Source organism: Rousettus aegyptiacus, unplaced genomic scaffold, assembly GCF_014176215.1.
Source record: "Rousettus aegyptiacus isolate mRouAeg1 unplaced genomic scaffold, mRouAeg1.p scaffold_m13_p_13, whole genome shotgun sequence".
Taxonomy (NCBI): Eukaryota; Metazoa; Chordata; class Mammalia; order Chiroptera; family Pteropodidae; genus Rousettus; species Rousettus aegyptiacus.
In genome coordinates, this window is record NW_023416288.1 from 50,039,686 (window position 1) to 50,061,578 (window position 21,893).

Consider the following 21,893-nt stretch of genomic DNA (forward strand, 5'->3'; position numbering starts at 1 on the left):
GGCCTGATTTTAATTACTATCATTTTTTTTCAGATCCATACCAAGAAGGGCACAGATTAAATTCATAGCTCGCAAACTGACTGTGAGTCAGACTCATTGGGAGCTTGTTAGAAGAACACATTGTCCCGTGTTCCCGCTCCCAGAGAGTCTGGTTTAGGCGTTCTCTAGTGGGGCCCAAGAACTTTTACTTTTGCCCAGCAGTGCCCACCTGGCCCCAACCTCAGAGGCTCCGTTGGGTAGCCAATTCTGAGTCCTGGTCTTCTAGATGAGTCTGAAGGATGTTCTAGCTGCATACATTGATGATTTCAACAGAGGTGCCTTCCGCCAGGGACTGAGGGACGGAAGAATGCCCGTTATGAGTAGAGGTGACAATCAACTATGTGCGGCGGGGATGGGGCATGGTAGGAAGAGCATCAGTTTGCAGGGTGTTGAAGGCGGAGCACCAGCAAGAACCCTCTGGAGGTGGTGACAGTGAAGGTGTGGCTCTACAGGTATAAAGTGCTTATTAGTAGCACATGAGCAGGTGGGGGTATAGCTCAGGGGTAGAGCATTTGACTGCAGATCAAGAGGTCCCCGGTTCAAATCCGGGTGCCCCCTACCCAAGTACCTCGTTTTACTTGGGCTGGGTCTTTAAAAAGCCTCCTCTGACACCTGCAGCTCTAGAGAATACTTATTTCTCTAAGGATGAGTAAGTTCTCATAGGTCTTGAGGTGAACGTTTACCTTTTTTTCTTCGTCCGGCATCCAAACTTTCTGAACTCCATTTGGGAATTCACAATTATCTCAGTCTTGATAGAAACAGGGTCCTGCCTCTGGCTTAGAAAACTAAAATGCTAGATAAGTCCTCCCCTTGATCTTTGGAGGAATCTCTCTCTATGTCTCTCTAGAAGAAGAGAATGTGGAATGGTAATCTGACTTTACTAGACCTGAAGATAATGAAAATCTAGGTCATTCAGGGGATGCTAAGCTAGGAACCCATATCATACAGTAGAAAAAGTAGAATGAATTTCTGTCTGCAGTGCCCTAGGGATCAAGTTGAGTTCCCATGGGATACTAGAAGTGGCTTCAGGGCTAGATGGTGATCCAGCAGTTTAAAGAAAGCAAATAATTAGCTCAAGTGTCACTCTATATGGGCTAGAAATCCAGAACTTCCTATGATTGTATTGAGGTCATCTCTTATCTCCTGTCATGGACTACCTGAAATAGCTGAAAATAAAAGTAAAGGCTACTCTGAGGGTTGTCAAACTAATGTCAGTGGAACCCACAGCTCTCGCCAGTGTCCTTGCTAAAAATAAATCTGTGATTAAGAAAGAGTGGGATTTCACGAATTGTAATGCAGATTTATGAGAGCATTTGGAAGAGTCAAATTATACCAAATGACCTACTCTACCGAACCTCCCTTGCCAGCCGAGCCAGCCCCTTCCTCCTCCTGTCGGTCTGAAAGCTGAGCGAGCTAGATTGAGGGGTTCTCATTGCAAGAGATAGTCACCCCGCCCCTCATTGTCTCCTGATCTAGAGTGACAGAAAAAAAAGTCTCAGCTGACTCCAGACACCAGAGTGGTTAATTTATATCAAGAAAAATCTAGAGAACACCTGTTGGTATGGATGCTTGAAGTATTTTGTGAAGTAGAAAGTATAATTTTAAGTAAGTCTGGCTTTATTTTTCTGAGCGTACCCAATTAACATTCTATTTAAAATATCATAGCTAGAGCACCTGGGATAAACCCATTTGCTCAGTTGTTGACTTGAATCAGGATTCACAGGAGGCCAATTCTAAATTCATTTGCAGAAGTAGCGATTCCTGGTAGAATATAGGAAGAATCCATAGACTGACTGCAGGTAATAGCAAAGCTGGAGAGGATTTATCACGTGTGAACTGCCCATCCGATCAACAGTGACGACCTTCACCAAGGCCCTGAGAAATGCACGGAGAGGGGGCGCTTCTCCGTCTTGAGAAGCATTTTAGTAGCCATGCTCCGCAGACAGGCAGTCACGGCACCTGCTTCCTCTCACTGTGCGGAGGGAATTCCAGCAGCAGCTTCCACTGCCCTGGGGGAAGCAGGCAGTGCGGCCTCACCCACGCGAGGGAATGTTCCACACCGCCCCCTATGGGGCACACACTGCTTCTGCGTATTAACCTCCACAAGTATTGTACTTTACCAGGGTGTCACGAATGACTCAAGCCCTACTTCCTCAAGGAAACGTCCTCTGCTTCCTGAAAGAGCTTAGAGGTCCCAGTAATCCACCGTCCCAACATTCCTGCACTTTCCCTTGTAGCATTCTCCTGAGTTTCATTTTTTTGTGTGTGACTATTTATAAATATCTACCATTCTAGTTTCAAGAGATCAGTCTGTTTTAACCGACGTTGGGCCAAATCCTGTAAGGACATCAGCTTTCACTCTGAGTGAGGCGGGGAGCCACTGGGGGATTCTGATCCGAGGAGGAAAATAAGCTGGTTTTCTCCTCTGGCTGCTATGAAGAGACTCAGAGCCAAGGACAGGGAAGAAGTTCAGGACGTTATTGCGATATCTAGGTAGGAGGTGACTGTGGCTTTGTCTAGGGCGGTCATGGCGGAGGTGATGAGCTGGGGTCAGGCTGTGGCTATATTTCGAAGTAGCATGAACAGGATTTGCCAATGACTTGAATGCAAAGAAAGAGAAAAGGATGACACCGAGGCTTTGGGCCCAGCAGCTGGTCGGGTGGAGCTGCCATTCTCTGAGCGGCGGGAGGTGGCAGCGGAAATGAAATTCGAGCAGGTAATGGAAATCGGGAGTCCAATTCGGGACCTGTTAAGTCAGAGCCATCTGTTAAGTAGCCAAGTGGAGGTGTCCGAAAAGAAGCCAGAGGTTAGGGGGAGGTCCTGGCGAAAGACGTAAATCCAAGGGTCATCTGCGTTTGAAACCGCGGGACTGAGTGAGATCACTGGGCAAACGTGAGTGGAAAAGAGAAGAGGTCGGGGCACTGTGCCCCGAGCACTCAGATGTTTAGAGAGCGAGAGGTTGAGGAGGAACGAGCAAAGCAGGCGGAGAAAAAAGTGGCAGCGGCGAGGTATGAAGAAAACAGAAAACAAACAAAAAGAGTGACAGTCCAAAGTCAAGTGAAAAAAGTGCTCCCGAGAGATTGCGCCAAAGACAGAATTAACATGACAGATGGCCACCCGTGCCTTTGACGGGAGCAGTTGCAGTGAACGAGCAGACGGAGGGAGGGGGGCCGGTGGAGAATGGGCGGTCCTTCTCCTGGGACACCTCCCTTGATCCTCCTGGCGGGCGGGTCCCCGGCCCTGTGCTGCCGTGGCACCTTGTGCTTCGGTCACGTCACATGCCACACTTCACCATAATCACTGCGACCTCGTGCCTGCAGCGTAGGATGTTTGTTTCTTGCACAGAGTGAGGGGCCGATGAATACATGACCGCGTCAAACCGTATGAACAAAGAAAGAGGACATCATCGATGGGACAAGCCCCCAGGGAAAGCAGAGGGGTGGATCCAGAACCCAGGCCTTGCCCTAAGGAGGAGAAAGCCTTGTTTTTTTCTCTTAGGCTGCAGGGGACGAGAGCAGCATAAGGACGCTGAGTGGCCTCACATCAGATGGCCTTGGTCTTCGCAGTCAGAGAAGAAACAAGGTCTTCTGAAGAGAGTAAAGGAGGCAGGCTGGCGCTGACTTCTTGAGAGGCGGGGCGAAATTGGCACTGGGCGCCGTGGGGAACGAAGAGGTGAGCTGAACGAGAAGGGGACCGTGGCTGCCCGTGCGGCGAGGCTGGCGTGGCGTGCAGTGGGGCCGTTGTCTGGCTCCACAGCCGACTCCAGCACGCGCTGGTCAGCCTGGAGCGAAGGCACAGGAAGCCAATGATGTCGCGTATGCGCAGGAGAAGGGCGTCGTGAAGAAGGCAGACAGACCACAGGCCAAGACCTCGAAGGGGCCAGAGTCATGACTGAGAGGCCAATCGTGGGGTCCGTGATGGGTCAGCAGGCAGGCGAGCCCCTGTCCCAAGCAGCTCTGGAATCAGGGAAATACAGAGAGGTGAATGAGCTTAAGGTTGAGATAACAGCAAGGACGAGGCGAGGCAAAAACTAGCAGCGTTGGAAAGGACTTTGCAGGTCCAAGAGTCGAGAGGGACCAGTTCCGAGTGACGATCAGGCTTAGGTTGTGTTAGGAGGAGACTCGGCCAGGAGTGCAGGGCACCCAAAGTAACAGGGTCAAAACAAAACCCAGCAGGCGGACGCGCCAGAATAGGTTTCCTTCTCTCTCACACACAAGTCCGCACTCAGCTGGTCCAAGCGTGCGTCCGCTCGGGTCCAGGACCGGATTCCTTCTTCCAGGTCATTGCAGCCCACACGGCTTTCATTCTGAAGGTCTCCTTGTGGTCCCCTGTCCCACTCTGGCATCGTGTCTGTCTTCTAGCCAGCAGGAAAGGGGAAGAGGAAAGACAGCCTCTCCCTTTAAGAGCCCCCGTCACTCTCTCCTACAGCTCATTGACCAGACTTGGCCTCACTTAACTCCAAGGGAGGCTGGGAAGTGTAGTTTTTCTTCTGGGAAACCATGTGCCCAGCTAACAACTAAGAAGAGGACAGGACGGACGCTGGGGGAAATAGCCATCCCTGCCTCACCGCGCCTCTTCCTAGCTGCCGTGGGGCGGAATCGGTGGACGCTGTTAGAGCCGCGACGGATGTTCATGCGGTGTGAGCACCGGGAAGGGCGTCAGCATGATGTGGGCACCGCAGAGGATGAGAACAAGGAGACGGAGAGAACGCAGTTGTTAGCCTGGGTCTAAAATCTTCCACCAAGTTTGAGGACTCCCAGATAGGGGCGCGTAGGTCAAGGAGGATGAGGAAGGCACGCTTTAAAATGGTGGAGATGGGACGTGGCTCCATAGTGTAGTGGTCAGCATGTCTGCCTTACACGCAGAAGGTCCTGAGTTTGTGCCACGGTCCATGGTCTACGGCCATGCCGCCCTGAACAAGCCCGATCCCGTCTGATTTTGAAAGCTAAGCAGCGTCGAGCCTGGTCAGTACTTGGTTGGGAGACCACCTAGGAAGACCAGGTGCTGCAGACGTAAAAAATAAAAAATAAGAGATTGTAAGCTGACAAGTTCCTTGCAATTGGTCAGGTCAACCAAGGGTTTCCTCACCTAAAAAAAAAAAACACAAAAACTAAATGGCAATATTCCTCTGTTGTGCTTTTCTGCCATTCGATATTAAAAACCAAAAAAAGAGAACTTTGCTATCAAATAGTTGTATTATGAGAACCTGTTTTTAGCCCATCTAAAGTATGAACTATTGTGTTTCTGTAAACCTGAAGAATCATGCAATGTATTTTTAGGTAGTTGTGAGAGGTCATAAAAGATGATTAGTGTAAAGGATAGTGTGACTATGAACCGAACTTCTGAACCACGTGCCGTCTCTCTGAACCCACAGTGCATTCTTGGATTGTCTACCAAGTGCTCAGCTACTTGTTTTCCATGCCACAGAAAGCCATCGTTTTCCTCAGTTTTGAGATGGTTGCTAAAATACTTCTACAGACATTTTCTTTTAAAGCTTGAATAAGACACAGCATTGCCTTTAAGAGTTACGCAGCCTGAAGTTATCCTTTAACAGGTATTGATAGTTCATCCTCTACAAACTCTCTCAGCCCCATGAAGGCTATCTCCCCGAGCCGCAGAACCTGGTGGTTTGGCTCAGAAGTGGAAGATGGATTTCAGCCCATCCCAGGGAGAATGCCTGGACGGAAAAGGAGAGAATTAAGAAAACTAGGACATGCCGAAACAGTGACCGTTCCTGGAAGATGCCGTTAAGGTCAGGTTACAAATGTTACAGGAAGAGCAAGAGGAGATCCAGAACCAAGATGCCATGTAGACAGAGTGGGGATGTGGCAACCTGGGTCTCAAGAAGCTTCCTTGAATTCTTCTCCAGCTGGGGCCCCCCGGGAGCTTTTACCATAACTGCGCCCCACCCCAGACATTCCAATTTAATAGGTCTGAGTGTGGCGTGGGAAATGGCACTTTTACGAGCTCTTCTGGTGATTCTAATTTATCTTCGGAGTTAAGAACCACCGAATACCATATTAAAACTTCACCATTTGCTGGTTCCATAAAAAAAAATCTTTACGTCGATGTCTAATAAGGAAGAAGAAATGGGAAGGCAGCACCGATTTAAAAAGTCAAAATGGAGGGGAAAAAACACAGGGGGCACCCAGATTTGAACTGGGGACCTCTTGATCTGCAGTCAAATGCTCTACCCCTGAGCTATACCCCCTTCTGCTGGAGTAGGCCTTAATTAATATTTTTCATCCGTGCAGCCACACCCAGACTACCTGTAAACCTGTGAACTGCCACTTCAGGATGGGCCTCTCTTGGGAGCTTCCAGGCCTACTTCAGTGAGAACTCATCCACCTGCTGTACAGCAGGAGATGAGATGACTCTTTGAAGGACCTGCAACTGCATGCACCCGGCCCACAGCCCCTGGGTGTGGGCAGCAGCCTGGAGAAGCATTGACTCTGGCTATTAGAGTGGCCTTCAGAGTCAAATGCCTGCGCTCGTCACGCTGGGCACCTAAAAAGCAGAACCCCACATAATCGAGGTGTCTGTCCAAACCCACTTAACGAGGGCCTGACCCTCAGTTAAAATAGGTAGAAAACGATCCACTCCAAGAAATAGTCAGAAGTAGGTGGTTTAGTAGATTTAGGAATCCCTAAAAGCATTAATGGACCTATGCTAACACTATTCTTTTATATGCCATGCTGAATTTGATTGACTAATATTTTTGTTCATGGTTTAGAAATCTGTGTTAATAAGTGAGATTGGACTGGTTTTTTCTCTTCGTATACTGTCTTATTTTTTTTTAAATCAAGTTTAACTAGCCTCATAAAATGAGTTAGGGAAGGTACCACTTGTTTTAATTTTTATTCTCCAGAAGTGTTTATGTAATATAAAAATAATAATTTGCATTATCTCTTAAATGTTTGGTGTAACATATGTTAAAACTCTCTGAGGTTTCTTGGTTTGTTTGTTTGTTTATTTTTTTAATGGAAAATTTTTTCATTATGGATTTGATTTCTTCTTGTGCCAATTTTGATTAAAACTAAGCCAGAGGATGGGGGCAAATACGGCTAGTATAAGCATAAGGTAGGATTTATTAGGGAAAAAGTTACCAACACTACATCAGGATGTCTGCAATTCCCCAGACTTTCTTTTCCCAAGAAACCATGTTCTTGGGCTAAGCACAGTTGGACACACTACCAAGTATTCTAGAAGAGACAGTCTTCCTCTGCACCACATCGTATACGTACAGAGAAGTTTAGAGGGAACACACAACAGTGAGAGCTTTTTGGTGAAGGACATGACCTTGCTGGAAGACAGGGGACTGTGGAGCTTTGCCATTAATTGCATAGAAAGTTGTCATACGAGCGCCAATATCAGCTAAAATCTTGTATTTTTCCGTTGAACCAACTTAGTCTTGCTAAACCAACTAGAGTGGAGTAGTGAGGAGGAGAGAACAAGGACCATCTAGCAAAGGCTTTCTCTCGATTCAAGTAAGTCATATTTTTAAAGAAAATCTTCCAAGCAATCTCAATATTATATTTAATGAGCATAAAGTCATTTATAAAACAGTCTTATGGTCTTTTAACATATTTGGAAATTATAATAATGTATCCTCTTAAATTCCTTATATTGGTCATTACTGTTTTCTCTTTTTTGTCAATCTTGTCTAGGTTATCATGCTTGTTATTTGTTTTGAAGAACAACTTTTGCTTCGCTGACTTTATCTCTTGTATGTGTTTTCTGTTTCATCAATGAATCTTTATTTTTGTCTTCCTTATTCTTTCTTTGGGTTTTTTTTACTGTCCCCTTTATGCCTTTTTAGGGATAGATGCTTAATTAATTTTCAGCTTTTCTTTTCACAATCCATTAAGGCTATAAATTGCTCTCTAAGTACAGCTATAGTTGCAACTGACAAGTTTCAATATCTAGCATTTTCATCATCATTTAGTTAAAAATATCTTCTAATTCCTAATTTAACTGCAATTTTTCCTTTAATCCATGAGTTATTTAGAAGTGTAATTTTTAATTTCCAAATATAGGTGGGTTTTTTAGTCATTTGTTGGATTTTCTAGTTATTTGATGTCATTGATTTCTAGCTTAATTTTACTTTGGTCAGAAAACACACTTTTGTGATTTAAATACTTTGGGATTTGTTAAGACTTGCTTTATGTTCAGCACGCAGTCAATTCTTGTCAATGTTCCATGTGTTCCTGGGAAATTAATGTATGTCCTACAATTGTGGAGTGTAAGGTTCTTTATATGTTAATGAGGTCAAGTTGGTGATTCTATCATTCATATCTTCTATATCCTTCTCATATTATCTCTGCTTGTTCCATCAATTCGCACAAGGAGTTTTTAAATCTCTTATATCACTGCAGGTTTATCCATTTCTCCTTTATAATTCTGTCCATTTATGGTTAATATGTCTTATTAGGTGCATCGAATTTAGAACTGCTTTACCTTCCTAGTGATCTGAACTTTTTATCAATGGACAATGTCTTTCTTTATCTCTTTTTGCCTCAGAAATATTTTGTCTGGTAATAATATAGCTACGCCATGTCCAGTTGTCGTAAGCCTATCTTTTGCTGTCCTTTTAATAGGTCTCTATCCTTGTGTTTTATATGTGTCTCCTGTGAGCTGCATATAGTTGGTTTTCTTTTTAATCCGGTGGTATTCTTTGTGTTTTTACTGTGGCACTTTATACATTTAATGTTAATACTGATAATAGTTTGGCTTAAATCTTCTATCTTCTTTGTCCTTCATTGTCTTAGTGGGTGGGGGCGAGTACCTGGTCCGCGGCCCTCCTGACATCCTCAGCCTCCTCCAAGTCTTCACCTCCAGGTTGTACTTGTCCTTGTTAGCACGGCCTCCTGGCATTAAGTATCCCCCAATCCCCTCAAAAATAAACAAACTTCAGCCTGCCGTTCCAAAATGCAGCCCTGCCCCTAGTGGCTGTGGTGCCAGCTGGAGACCAAGCACCATCTGTCTATTCCTGGCTGGAGAGGTGTGTGGCAGGTGGGCTGTGAGGGAGGTGGAAAGACGACTTGAACGACAGGTAAGTAAGGGGCACCCGGGGACCTGCTGGTCTGCTTTAAATGCTCTAGCCCTGAGCTGCACCCCCTCAGATACTAGTGGCTCTAATTGATCCTTTCCATCCGTGGGGTAACACTCAGCTCTGCAAAAGTAAGTTTTAGCTCCCCTCCTGGACCGCCTTTTTAGAAGCTGCTAGATAGACATGGTTCACAGTAAGACACCTTCCCCTGACTGCAGGTTGCTAGGCCTCTGCCCCTGAGTGGGATCGTCACAAAGGAAAAAAGGAGAGAAGTTGCCCGAAGAACCCCCAGACTATTTCCCATCGCCTCTTTGGTTTAGCCCAAGAGCTGGTCAACCACTTCCCAAACGACCCATCCACCTGGGATCCCAGCCCTTGCCCTTTCTTCCTCCAGGGGAGACAGAAATGGACTCCTAAGCCATACAGAAAAACACCAGATGCCAAGAGGAGGAGAGACACCTGGAGTATTAATCCAGGAAGACATGTCAGCTGCAATCCACATGTGGTTGATGCCGGTCTCAGGAAGGGTCAGAATCAGAATATGAGATGGCTATGAATAGGAAAATGAGGAGGGGGCGCCCAGATTTGAACCAGGGTACCTGTTCTGTTGATCTACAGTTAAATGCTCTACCCCTGAGCTACACCCCCTTACCTGTTAGGTGTACCCGATTAAATATCTTTTCACTTGTATTATAACACCCAAATCTGTGCACTCAAGTGTCTGTTAACTCTTACAAAGTTCTGGGGATGCGTAAAAATTGCCTTACAGCTGCAATGGTATATTTTGGCCCCAGAAACCTCTGCTCGCAATCTTTCAGACTCCTCCTTCTTAGTACCACTGTACGGCTACCTGTTTGGAAGCTCGTTGCTAGGAGCTGGACCACCCCCTCCTTTCTTCCTTTCCTGGGGAGCTCCATCTACTTCCAGCTTGCTGCCACCTCTCGCCCTGCCAAGATCAAAAGACCACATACACCCCAAAGGGTAGAGGAAAATGCCTGCCCAGAGGGGCACAGGACACCTTCCATCCTGCTAGCCCTGCCCCCAACAGTAGCCCCAACACAGCCACCACATACTTAGCTGAGGACCTACACGAGTGGTAACTGAGCAAAGTGGTAATTTTCTCCCAACTCTCTCACCAGCCCCTTCAGAGTCCCACCCCGTGGTGGGGGGTGTTTGGCTTCCCAGGTCCCCTGCGTCTCTGACTGCCACCTTGCCATGCTTTAGTAAGGCCCCTTAGTGACAGTTCTCTGATCCTCCAACTCCCCCTTCTGGACTGTTTCTTCTGCCAGCGTATCCTATGATTGTACAAGGTCTTTTTTCTATAATAATTCCCTCATGTGTGCTGCTTAATTGTCATGAAAAACGTATTCCCAGCTGGATCTGTGACCCACCTTCATGTTTATAAATTCATTTGCTAGAGGGTATCAAAGTTCCTTCCATCTCTATTTTCACCCTTTGACCAAAGGAGTATTAATAAAATCATGACCTTGAGCATGTTCTTTGTCTTAAAAAAATAAAATAATTCCCATATTCAATAATGCTTAGTGATAAGGCTACTCCGATTGAACGCTGACTGACACATCTCACTGTGTTTATGTCATTAATGTTTTCATCCATGTATGAAACATCCGAAAATGCACAAATCACAAGTGTTTAGCTTTATGAATAATGAAAAATAGATATGCCTGTGCAACTCCATATCGAGACCAAGAAATAGAGCATTACTCAGAGATGGATGGAAATAAGGTATGAGGAGTAGATAAGGAATGGCCATTCTCCACATGTACATACTTATATAGGCTTGACTTTGGAATCATTTCACATTTCCATAAAATAAAGCAACAAGTATGAGGATATCAATGTAAAAATCAATATAAACAAAATAAAAAATCCTAATGGTGTATCACATTGATAACATGAACACAAACCTTAAAATACTCTCAGTGCTGTAAATTCTAAGGGTGGCAGGGGGAAGAGGTATTAAATGATAATGAAAGCTCGAACTTGACTTAACAAATTGTTTTGGTATAACTTATGCTACCTATTTTTGAGCAAATGAGTAAATATATTGATATTTTGGGATACCAGGATTCTAACTGTGAAAAACCCCAAGAAGGTGAGGAAGAGCTCCAGAGTTGAGCTAGAATTGTAAGTAGCTGTGTCAATATGCACAAGCACACACATGTGCACACATGCACGTGTGCACCCATACACGTGTGCACCCATACACATCTTAACTCTGTCCCCTGAAAGGAGCTAGAAGCATCAACTCAACTGCAATGAGCACTCCTAATGCCGTATCGTGGTTACTAATTACCATTCAAAGAAAGTAGGTGGGAACTCTTAGAGAAAGGGCTCATTCCAGGGCTGGGCAAGAAGCCTAAAAGATGACCAGTGAAACATCCTATGCCGGAAAGTAAGAAAGTGCTCAAAACCTGATGGGAACATGCCCTCTATGAGCTAACTCTGGACAATTAGAGCATCAAAGCAAAGATAGGAATGTGTTGTAGCTCATTAAATTCAAGAACCCATCAATCCATGAATCCATCTTAAGGTGTTTTTGTTTTTTCTTTTTTAATTTTAGGTGGAGAAAGGAAAGCTCTTCTTTATATATAACAAAAATTATTAAAAATAATAAATGTAAAAGGAATGATGGAAACATAAAACCACCATTTTATAATCATTATTATGAAAACTGATTTAACTAGGAATCATTAATGGATGCTAAATTTGTTAGGTGAAAATTATTAGGGAAGGAGACATAGGACAATCTGTCCAACACCACTTTAAATGAATAATCAAATTCAAGTTCATCAATAGCAGAGCAAATTGGCATCATTGCCCCACGCTATAATGTTCTGAGAAGGACAAAATAGCACTTATGTGGTCGTTTTGCCAGAATGTTGATCTTAAAATCATAAGGAAACAAAAGTAACCACCATCCCAACATTCGTTGACCTATTCTTGAACTTTCTCTATCTTTCTCCCTTTACTGTGTTAGTGATATCCAGCCACACTGTCATATGTAAGAATGGTTCGTTCCCTCTCACTGCTGCGTTGTATTCTGCTATGTGAATATTCATTATTTATTTATCTGAACTACCATTGAAGAGTGTTTAGGCTGTTGCCAGCTGGGTCTGTTAGGAATAAGCTACTGTGAACGTGCCTACGCACGTCCCGGGCGAACACAGGTGTGCACTTCTGTGGGGTCTACACCAAGGAGCAGAGTTGCCACATCATAGGTGCGCAACCGGGCATTGATTTGGGTGTGCGTGGGGGAGAGTCCGGACCTTTCCCCCGTGTCGTTATCCAATGAACCCAGCGTCATTCATTGGAAAAACCATTTTCCCCACCACTGCTCGGTAGCACCAAGTTCGTCATAGATCAGGTACCGTACGCGTGTAGGTCTGTTTCTGGACTTCCTGTCCGGTCCATTGGTCTGCATGGTTACGCATGCCTGTCACCGCACTGCCTCAATTACTGTAACGGTGTAGCTGATGGTCCAGTTCCCCCCAGCTCTGTGCTGCTTCATGAGGGTATTGCTGTTCTCGGCCTTTTGAACGTCCATAAAAACGTTAGAATCGGCATGTAAATATTCACAAAAAAATTATGTGGTTCAGATTACTTGGAAATCTATAGCTAAAGAATGGAAGAATTGATAGCGTTACTGTATTTTGTCTTTCATTCTATTAACTTAGTATACGCCGCCACTTCTTAGGTCTTTAATTTTTCTCGATGATGTTTTATAGTTTTCTGTAGGGAGATATTGTACATCTTTGATTATTTTTATTCCTCAGTAGTTGATTTTTTGTTATTTTTTGTTGTTGTAGAATTGTTTGAAATTTTTCCCTTTAATTTGTCATTCCTTTCTGCATTTCCATCTGCTTTGATCCGAATAACTTTTCCTCTGTCTTAATATTTCCCCTTTTATTTCCTTTAGCGAGGGTGTGCCGCTAACAGATTATTCGTTTTGTTTGTCTGAAAGTGTCTATTTTATTTTCGTGTTTGCTTTCTGGGGGTGCAGAATTCTAAGTTGGCACTTGTTTTCTTTCAATACTTTTAAGATGGCATCTGTTGTCACTACCATTTTTTTTTTCTGTTGAGTACTTAGCAGTAGGTCTTATTTTATGTTCCTTTGAAATGAATGTGTGCTTTTTATCCAGTTATTTATAATGCTTTCTTTTTTCTTTTGGTTTTAAGTTATTTCACTAATGAGCTTAGGCGTAGTTGCCTTTCGACTTGTTCTCACTGGACTTTGTAATTCTTGCGGCTGTGGCTTGTGTCATTTCGTTAGTTTTGAAGAATTATAGGTCGTTATCCCTCTGGGTGTTGCTCCTGCTTCCTTCTCTTTCTCCTCTCCTTCTGGGGTTCCAATCACACGTGTGTCAGACTGTCCTACATTCCCTTTCAAGTCCCCTATATTTTCCATTCTTTTGTCTCTCTGTTTATCAGTCTGGATATGATTTTTTTTTTCAGAAAATCAGTTTACTAATTCCTGCTTCCACTGTGTCCACTCTGTTGTTAAAGTCATCTATGGAGTTAGTTTTTTATAGTATAGAATTACTGTTTGAGTCTTTCTTACTGCATCCAGTTCCCTATTGAAATTAATCATCTCATTATTTATTAATCACATTGAAACTTATCAATCACAGTTGGTTTAAAATCCATGTCTGGTAACTTAACTATCTGGCCCTCCTGTGAATGTGTATCTCTATTAACTGTGCTTCTCTTGTTTTTCAGCCAGTTTTATCTTTTTTGCAGACTTGATGGTTTGTGATTAAGTGACAGATACTATATATCTATATAGAGATATCTCAATGTAATAAAATAGCCCAAATAGCCCAGAATATCTCAATGTAATAAAATAGCCCAGAAATAAACCCATACCTCTATGGTCCATCGATCTGACAAAGGAGACAAGAATATACAATGTATGTTGTGAAGAGACGGTAAGGACAGCCTCTTTGATAAGAGATGCTGGGAAAACGGGACAGACACATGCAAAAGAAAAAAAAATTTAAACCAACTTCTTACAGTATATACAAAAATAAATTCAAAGTGGATTAAAGACTTACATTTAAGACCTGAAACCGCAAGACTCCTAGAATAAAACATAGGCTGTAAACTCTTTAGCATTAGTCTTAGGAACATCTTTCTGGATACGTCTCTTTGGGCAAACGCAACAAAAAAAAACAAAAGGGACTCCGTCAGACTAAAAAGCTCTACACAGCAAAGAAACCACCAACGAAATGAAAGCCAACCTGCCCACTGGGAGAAGATAGTCACAAATGACACATCTAATAAGGGGTTAATACCCAAAATATATAAAGAACACATACCATTTAACAGCAGAAAAACAAACAAGTTTAAAAAGGGGCAGAGGACCTGAACAGACATTTCTCCAAAGAGGACATACGGATGGCTAACAGACATATGAAAAGATGCTCAAGGTCACCAGTGAGACAAATGCAAATTAAAACCACAATGAGACATCATCTCACGCCTGTCAGAATGGCTATCATCTATAAATCAACAAATAACAAGTGTTGGCTAGGATGCAGAGAAAAGGGAACTCTCATGCACCGTTGCTGGAAATGTAAATTGCTGCAGCCACTAAGGAAAATAGTTTGGAAGTTCCTTAAACAATTGAAAATAGAACTATCTTATGACCAAGCAATTCTGCTTCTAGGTATTTATCCAAAGACATCCAAAACACAAATGCAAAAAGATAGATGCACCTTTATGTTCACTGCAGCACTATCTATAACAGCCAAGACATAAAAGCAGCCTCAGTGGAAATGGATAAACAACTGGATAAAGATGACGTGGAACATATATACAATGGAATATTATTTGGCCATAAAAAAGGACAAAATCTCACCATTTGCGACACCATGAGCGGATCTAGAGAGTATTATGCTAAATGAAATAAGTCAGACTGAGAAAGACAAAAACTAGATGTGAACTCACTTATTCTATGTTGGATCTAAAGAACAAAATAAATGAACAAAACAGAAACAGACTCAGAGATCATAGAAAACCAACTGATGGTTGCCAGAGAAGAGCGGGGATTGGGGGTCCAGGTGAAAAAGGTGAAGGGATTAAGAAATACAAAGTGGTAATTCCAAAGTAATCGCGGACATGTAAAGTCTACGTTAGAGAATACGCTCAGTAATACTGTAACAACTACATACTGTGCCAGCTGGGTGCCAGACTAATCATGGGGATTGTTGCATAAATTTTATAAATGTCTAACTACTATGTTGTACATCCAAACGAATATAAAAGAACACTGAATGTCAACTGTCATTTTTAAAAATAATTAAATTGGGGCGGAAAAAGAAAAAAAAGGGGATTATAATTCTTGGCAAAAGAAAACAAGACACGCTACCAGAGACTCACGTCAAGGGATGGGAGACCGCGAGTCAAGGGATGGGAGAGGATATTTCATGAAAATGGAAACGAGACAGCAGGGGTAGCAGTATTTACATCAGACAAAACAAACATTCAAACAAAGGCAACAAGAGACAAAAAAAAAAAAAAAGACATTTCATAATGATAACGGGATCACTCGAAGAAGATACAACCCATATCAACACTGATGCACCCAACACAGGAGAACCTAAATGAAGCAACTATTGACCGACATACGGGAGAGAGCGACCGTAATACGCTCACAGTGGGGGACTTTAACACTCTATTGACATCAGTGGACTGATCTTTCAGACAGAAAAGCAACTAGAAAACAGCAGCATTCAGTGACAAACTAGACCAGATAGACTTAATTGGTATTTTTAGAGCATTTCACCCAAAGCAGCAGAATATACTTCTGATCAAACACACATGGAACATTTTCCAGAAAAGACTACATGTTAGGCCACAAAAAAAAAAAATCTCAATAAATTTAAGAAGACTGAAATCACGTCAAGAATCTTCTCCAGTTACAATGGTTTGAAACTAGAAATCAATACAAGAAAAAACACACACACACACACAAAATGGATGCTAAATAAGATGCTACTAAACAGTGAATAGGTTAACAACAAGATCAAAGAAGACATCAAAAGATACCTTGAGACGAATGAAAACACAATGACCCAAAATCTACGGGACACACGGAAAGCAGTCCTAAGAAGGAAATTCATAGCAATACAGCCTTACCTCAGGAAACAAGAAATGTCTAAAAAACAATCTAACCTTACACTTAACGGAATAGAAAAAGCAGAAGAAACAAAGAAGAACAGAAATACAACGAATCATTAATGAATATTTAGAACAATTATAGGCCAACAAATTCAACAATCTATTAGAAATGGATCAAGTTCTGGAAGCGTGTAAACTTCTAAGACTAAAACAAGAAGACAGAAAATCTAAACAGACCAACTACTACCAATGAAATTGAAGCAGTCATCAAAAAACTCCCTACAAATAAAAGTCCAGAATCAAATGGTTTCACAGGTGAATTCTACCAAACATTTAAAGAATTGATACCTATCCTTCCTAAACTATTTCAAAAAATTGAAGAAAGAGGAACTCTTCCAAACTCATTTTACAAAACGACACCAAACAAACATCTTAGAAAAAAAGAAACCTACAGGCCAATATTCTTGATGAACATGCATGCCACATTTCTCAACAAAATATTGGCACACTGCATTCAACAATGCATAATAGGATTATACTCTAAGTGAGATCTATGGAAGGAATACAAGATTGGTTCAACATCCAAAAACCAATCAATGTGATACATCAAAGAATGAAGGATAAAAATTTTATCTCAGAAAAAGCTCAACATCTTTGACAAAAACCATCCTTTCATGACTCTCAACAAAGTGAGTATAGAGGACATACCTTAACGTAATAAAGGCTATATATGACAAACTCACAGCTAATATCTTCAATCATGAAAAGCCAAATTTTCTCTAAGATCACGAACAAGACAAGTACGTCCACAATCACCACTTATATTTCACATGGTACTGGGAGTCCTAGGCACAGCAGAAAACAAGTAATCGAAGGCATCAAAATTAGACAAGAAGTACAGCTGCTATTTGCAGATGACATGACACTACATATAGGATACCCTAAAGACTCCACTGAGAAAACGATCAGAACTGATCAATGAATTCACTAATTAATTTGCAGGATACAAAATCAGTAGACAAAGATCTGTTGCATTTCTCTACACAAAAAAGATACTATCAGAAGGAGAAGGTAAAACAACCCCATTTACAGTTACATCAAAAAGCATAAAATAATTAGGAACAAATTTAAACCAGTGAAAGACCTGAACCCTGAAAACTGTAAGAAAGACACTGAAGTCTTTGAAGAGGATACAAATAAATGGAAGGAAATACCATGCTCGTCGATTGAAGGATTAATCTTGTTAAAACGTCCTTACCATCCAAAGCAATATACAGTTTTGGTGCAGTTCCTACAGAATAGCAATAGGCTTCTCAGAACTAGAATAACTAATCCTAAAATTTATATGGAAACACAAAAGGCCCTGAAGAGCCAAGGAACCTCAAGAAAGAAAGAATGATGTATCACACTCCCTAATTTCAAACTACACGACAAAACTATAAACATCAAAATAGTATGGTAACGGCATAAAAACAGATATATATACACATTTCTGGGCTATTTTATTATACTGAGATATCTATATTTGAAAATTTGTAGAACTACTTTGAGACTCTGCAAGATGTTATCTTGTCCCAGAGAAGATTTACTTTTCCTTTTGGCAGGCAGGGAGGATGGGAGTTGGGAATGATCTGATTCCAAATTGGACTTCAGTGTTTATGACGCTGGTCTAGCCCAAAAGGGTCCACACTGCAGGTCTGCCATGTTTATCGGGCCCTCTCTTTTTGGCAGCCATGACTCCCATATTTGTCCCCTTACTGTGGTTTCCTGGACTTTAGTGCATACCTCTCGGCCCCCATCCCCCTCCTCTCAGAGCAACTCCTCATAGAGCCTCACGAGTAACCTTCCCAAATGTCTGTTTCATTTTGTGCTTCCTGCTCAGAACCCATCAGTAACTCTCCAGGTCCTAAGTCAATGGTTTTCAAGGCGTGCTCTGAGGAAATTCTTCTTCGGAGGCCTCCAGCGGAAATGTGGAAGACGTCAGGCCCTCAAGGTGCTTGTGAAACTCCCTGCCACCACGTCCCACAGAGCACTCCCTCATTCATCTGATTTCTATACCGAACTTCTCAGGTTTTCATGTGAAGAAAGGGGTTTATAGCTAACATTATTTGACAGCCTTTGACTTAGATGGTAGAACCTCGATTATAAACATAACATGAAGGACCCCGTACGGCCCGACCTCAGGCTCGTCTCCACCACTCACCCCATCCCGTGATCAGCCATCATTGTAGCCATACAGAACTTCTCGCCTTCTCTGTGCGTAGTCTCCTGCTCCCTTATGCTTCACATTTTCTGGTTTCTGTCTGGAATGTTCCTTGCCCCACCTTGTCTGCCTAGCAGACTCCTGCTGACCTTTCACAGTTCCGTTTAAGTTGCGTGCTCTGAGAAGGCTCCCCTGACCCCCAGGCAAGACCCAGCTCGCCTTTGCTCTGCCAGACGGTGTTTTCACACCCATCATCCCCCATCACGGTCAGCTTGTGTGTCCACCTTGCCAGACAGTGAGCTCCTTGCAGCAGCGACCGCATCCACACCAGGTGTTAACCCCGAAGTTTTTGTTGAACAGATGAACTTGCATGCTGGTTCTCCTAGGACAGTTATAATTTTAGATTTTCTCTTTTATCCAGATGAACTTATCAATTGTCCCAGATTTTTCTATATTTGGCTTCCAAATGATGTTTCCCAGACTATCTCTTAGCACCGGCAAGTGACATAAAAACCTTCATTATACTGAAAAACCCTGGGTGTTTTGTTTCGAAAATATGGTCACCTTGATTATTCACTCTTCATGCCCGTCATCAAGCTGAGGACTCAGTGGATACTCTGTGTGGACTTGTTGACTAATTTCTACTGAGTGGGTTTTGTCCCTAGCGGAGCTAGCAGGGACTCAGTGTCCCTATAAAATATTCCAATTTCATCTGATTTGTCTTTGATGTGACCTGCTTCCCCTCTGAAGGCCATAGGCAGTATTGTATTTGTCACAAGATCATCAAAAATTGATGACTCAAGGGTCAGCCTTATAAAACTTTTAAAGTTTCTTGTAAATATGAGTCAGAATCTGAGTAATACGCTTATTTCAATTATAATTAATCGTGTCATTGCTGGGCGGGCCATGTTCTGCGCAGTACGTGTTCCCTAATGTACATGATGAGGAATCTAATTTTTGAAACTAAAACACTCTTTTCAAAAGCTGCAGAAAACTTAGTTATGGGAAAATTCAGTAACTTCAGTTATTGAATTTTAAAAATAGATCTAAGAACAAACTCTGATGCCTGTTTCGTATGTCTGGATTTTTCCACATTTGGAGTTTCCTTGAAGTAAGATCCACCTCTATTCTTTTGCTGTGATCTTCATCTTTACTGACTCGGTGACCTCGTTTCTGTCCTGGAGAGCCCAGGCCCAGAGCTGCCCCAGGGGAGATTCGGGGGCTCTGGTTTGGGTCACTCTCTGAGCTGTTGTCAGTCCCTGACACCCTCAGTATAGGCAAGTTTTGACATCAGCATATCAGAATAACTGAGGCCATGGAAGACTCTAGAAATCCTGAAGGGCAATCATGGATGCCAGGGCACAGAAACTTCTTCCTCCACGCATCTGCCACATGGCCCCCAAAGCCACATCAGGAGCTTCCCTCCAGGTTGGCTGAGAGTGTCATCATGCTGGACACTCGGGAACACCTGAGGCTGGCTGAAGCTGTGCTTCTCGGATGCACGCGCCCACCGCCCCCGGGAGGGAGGCCCAGAGGGATGGGGGAGAGGAGCAGGAAGGAGAGGGGTCGGTCTTGAAGCATCTACTCATCAATTTTTTTCAGTGGTTCATAAGTCAAAACATTCTTATAAAATTCAGATGAGCGTGGAAGTGTTACAGTGGGTTTACAAGATTTACATGGCCCGCTAAAGTATGACGACGACTCAACACAACTTCTGGCTTGCTGAGGGCCATCCCAGGGAGTGACCAGACCCACAGGAGACACTCTCCCTTTTCTCTGTCCTTGGGTGCCATGATGTTGAATGTCTGAGATGCTGGTCCACAGCCGGCCAATCCCATAGACCTGCAGAGCCTCTTAGCAGACAAGCCGAAAAGGTCACTCACTCCTCAGAGTCACGGCCCTGAAAACCAGCCCCCCAGGGCAGCTTTCCCTGGGGGATTCTAGAAGGGACCTGGCGGCCAGCCAGCCGGTGGGAGAATTCTAGAGCCAATGGCAATTCTCCAGTGCGGGGCTGTGCTACGAGCTACAGTCAGTGTTCTCTGTGGGAGCCATTTTCCCGGGGTGGAGAAAGGCTTGTGTGAGAAGTCAAGCTTGAACAGATACCACCTGGAGCCGAGGGCCCCTGTCCCCATGCCTGGTCAACTTCCACCAAGCCTCGGTACCAGCCAGGCTAAGCTGCGGTAAGAGTCAACCCCCCAATCCTGGGGCTTATGTTGGCCAAGATCTGTTTCATGCTCTTGTCACAAATACGCTCACCAGGGGTTGGCTGAGGGGCCCAGTGAACGTGTCCTCACTACACAATGCAGGCTAATAGAACAGCCGCCTTCTCCAATATTGCGGCCACCACAGCAGCGAGAAGGAAATCTTTGGCGGGCCCCAACCTGTAATTAAATGCGCAGCCCGGAAATGACGGCTCACTGGCAGCACGCAACTGGAAGAGGCCAGGAAGCCCTGTCCCGCCGTGTCCCTCGAGGGAAGCCAACTGGAAATATTTACTGAGCACCGGCAATGACTACCGCAGCCTTTTGGAAAGGCCTGGGACTAAACCTTTGGGCTGTGTGCCCGGTCCCAAGGGAAAACCTCAGGCCTAAGGGAGCAGCCGGAAAAATGGAGGCTCGTGCATGCTGCTGTAGCTGCCCGAGGAAGCGCCGTCGGGGGCTCCTGGAGCAGTGGCCGCTACATGCGAACAGTCTGGCCAGGTGCTCCCGGCCTCCCCGGTCGCCCATGTCCACTCCTGTTCACCAGCCTGCCCAGGCTCCTTCTGGGGGAGCTGCAGGTGCTCAATGACCAGCCACCTTAGATTTTTCTAGGAGGGTGAAGGAGGTGGGGGTGGCAGTAGGTGGGTCACTCTCTGACCAGAGCAAAGTGATGAATTCTTGAGACCACAGTTCATCACACCACATCTCAAAGTCAGCTAAGATTTGCACTAAGTAATTACTTTATGGTCTGTAAACGTCCCTGTATCAGGCACTGTAGGGAGAAAAAAGGAATAAGATATAGCACCTGCTCTCGAGACACTTACGATCGAGGAGGTGAGTTAGGACACTCTTACCTCATGGAAACATTTTCTCCAAGTGTCAAATAAATGGTACCAATATTAAAATGTATGAGCTTGGCCAAGGCAGAGTTGGCTGCAGGCTTGATTGGGATGAAAAGTTTTGGTGAAGAGATAGAGTGTGAGCTTCCCTGGGGAAGATGGGGGCGCCGGGTGGCTAAGAGAAGGGGAAAGAAAACAAGGAAAGCACGAGAGTGAACATTCTCCTGCCTGCTGTGACACAGATGTAGACGGATTGGGCAAAACAAACAAACAAACAAAAAAAAAACTGGAAATGGTGGAAAGACCGTTGAGGTCCTGAATATCAGCCCTGGGAGCGGGGCTTGTCTTTGTTCTTTTTGCAAATAGGGGCTGCAGGGCCAGCTACCAGGGAGGCTTTGCAATGCATGGGTGGAAGGTTGAAC

At 43.8% G+C, this 21,893-nt stretch overlaps 2 non-coding genes and 1 pseudogene across 2 annotated transcripts; 2 read left to right on the forward strand and 1 right to left on the reverse strand.

Annotated features, from left to right (window-relative positions):
* Window positions 1–525: 525 nt before the first annotated feature.
* On the forward strand, window positions 526–597 carry TRNAC-GCA. The gene has a single exon. It is a non-coding gene; the product is annotated as a tRNA-Cys (tRNA).
* A 4,336-nt stretch (window positions 598–4,933) lies between these two features.
* On the forward strand, window positions 4,934–5,052 carry LOC118611104 (annotated as a pseudogene).
* A 1,126-nt stretch (window positions 5,053–6,178) lies between these two features.
* TRNAC-GCA lies at window positions 6,179–6,250 on the reverse strand. The gene has a single exon. It is a non-coding gene; the product is annotated as a tRNA-Cys (tRNA).
* Window positions 6,251–21,893: the final 15,643 nt, after the last annotated feature.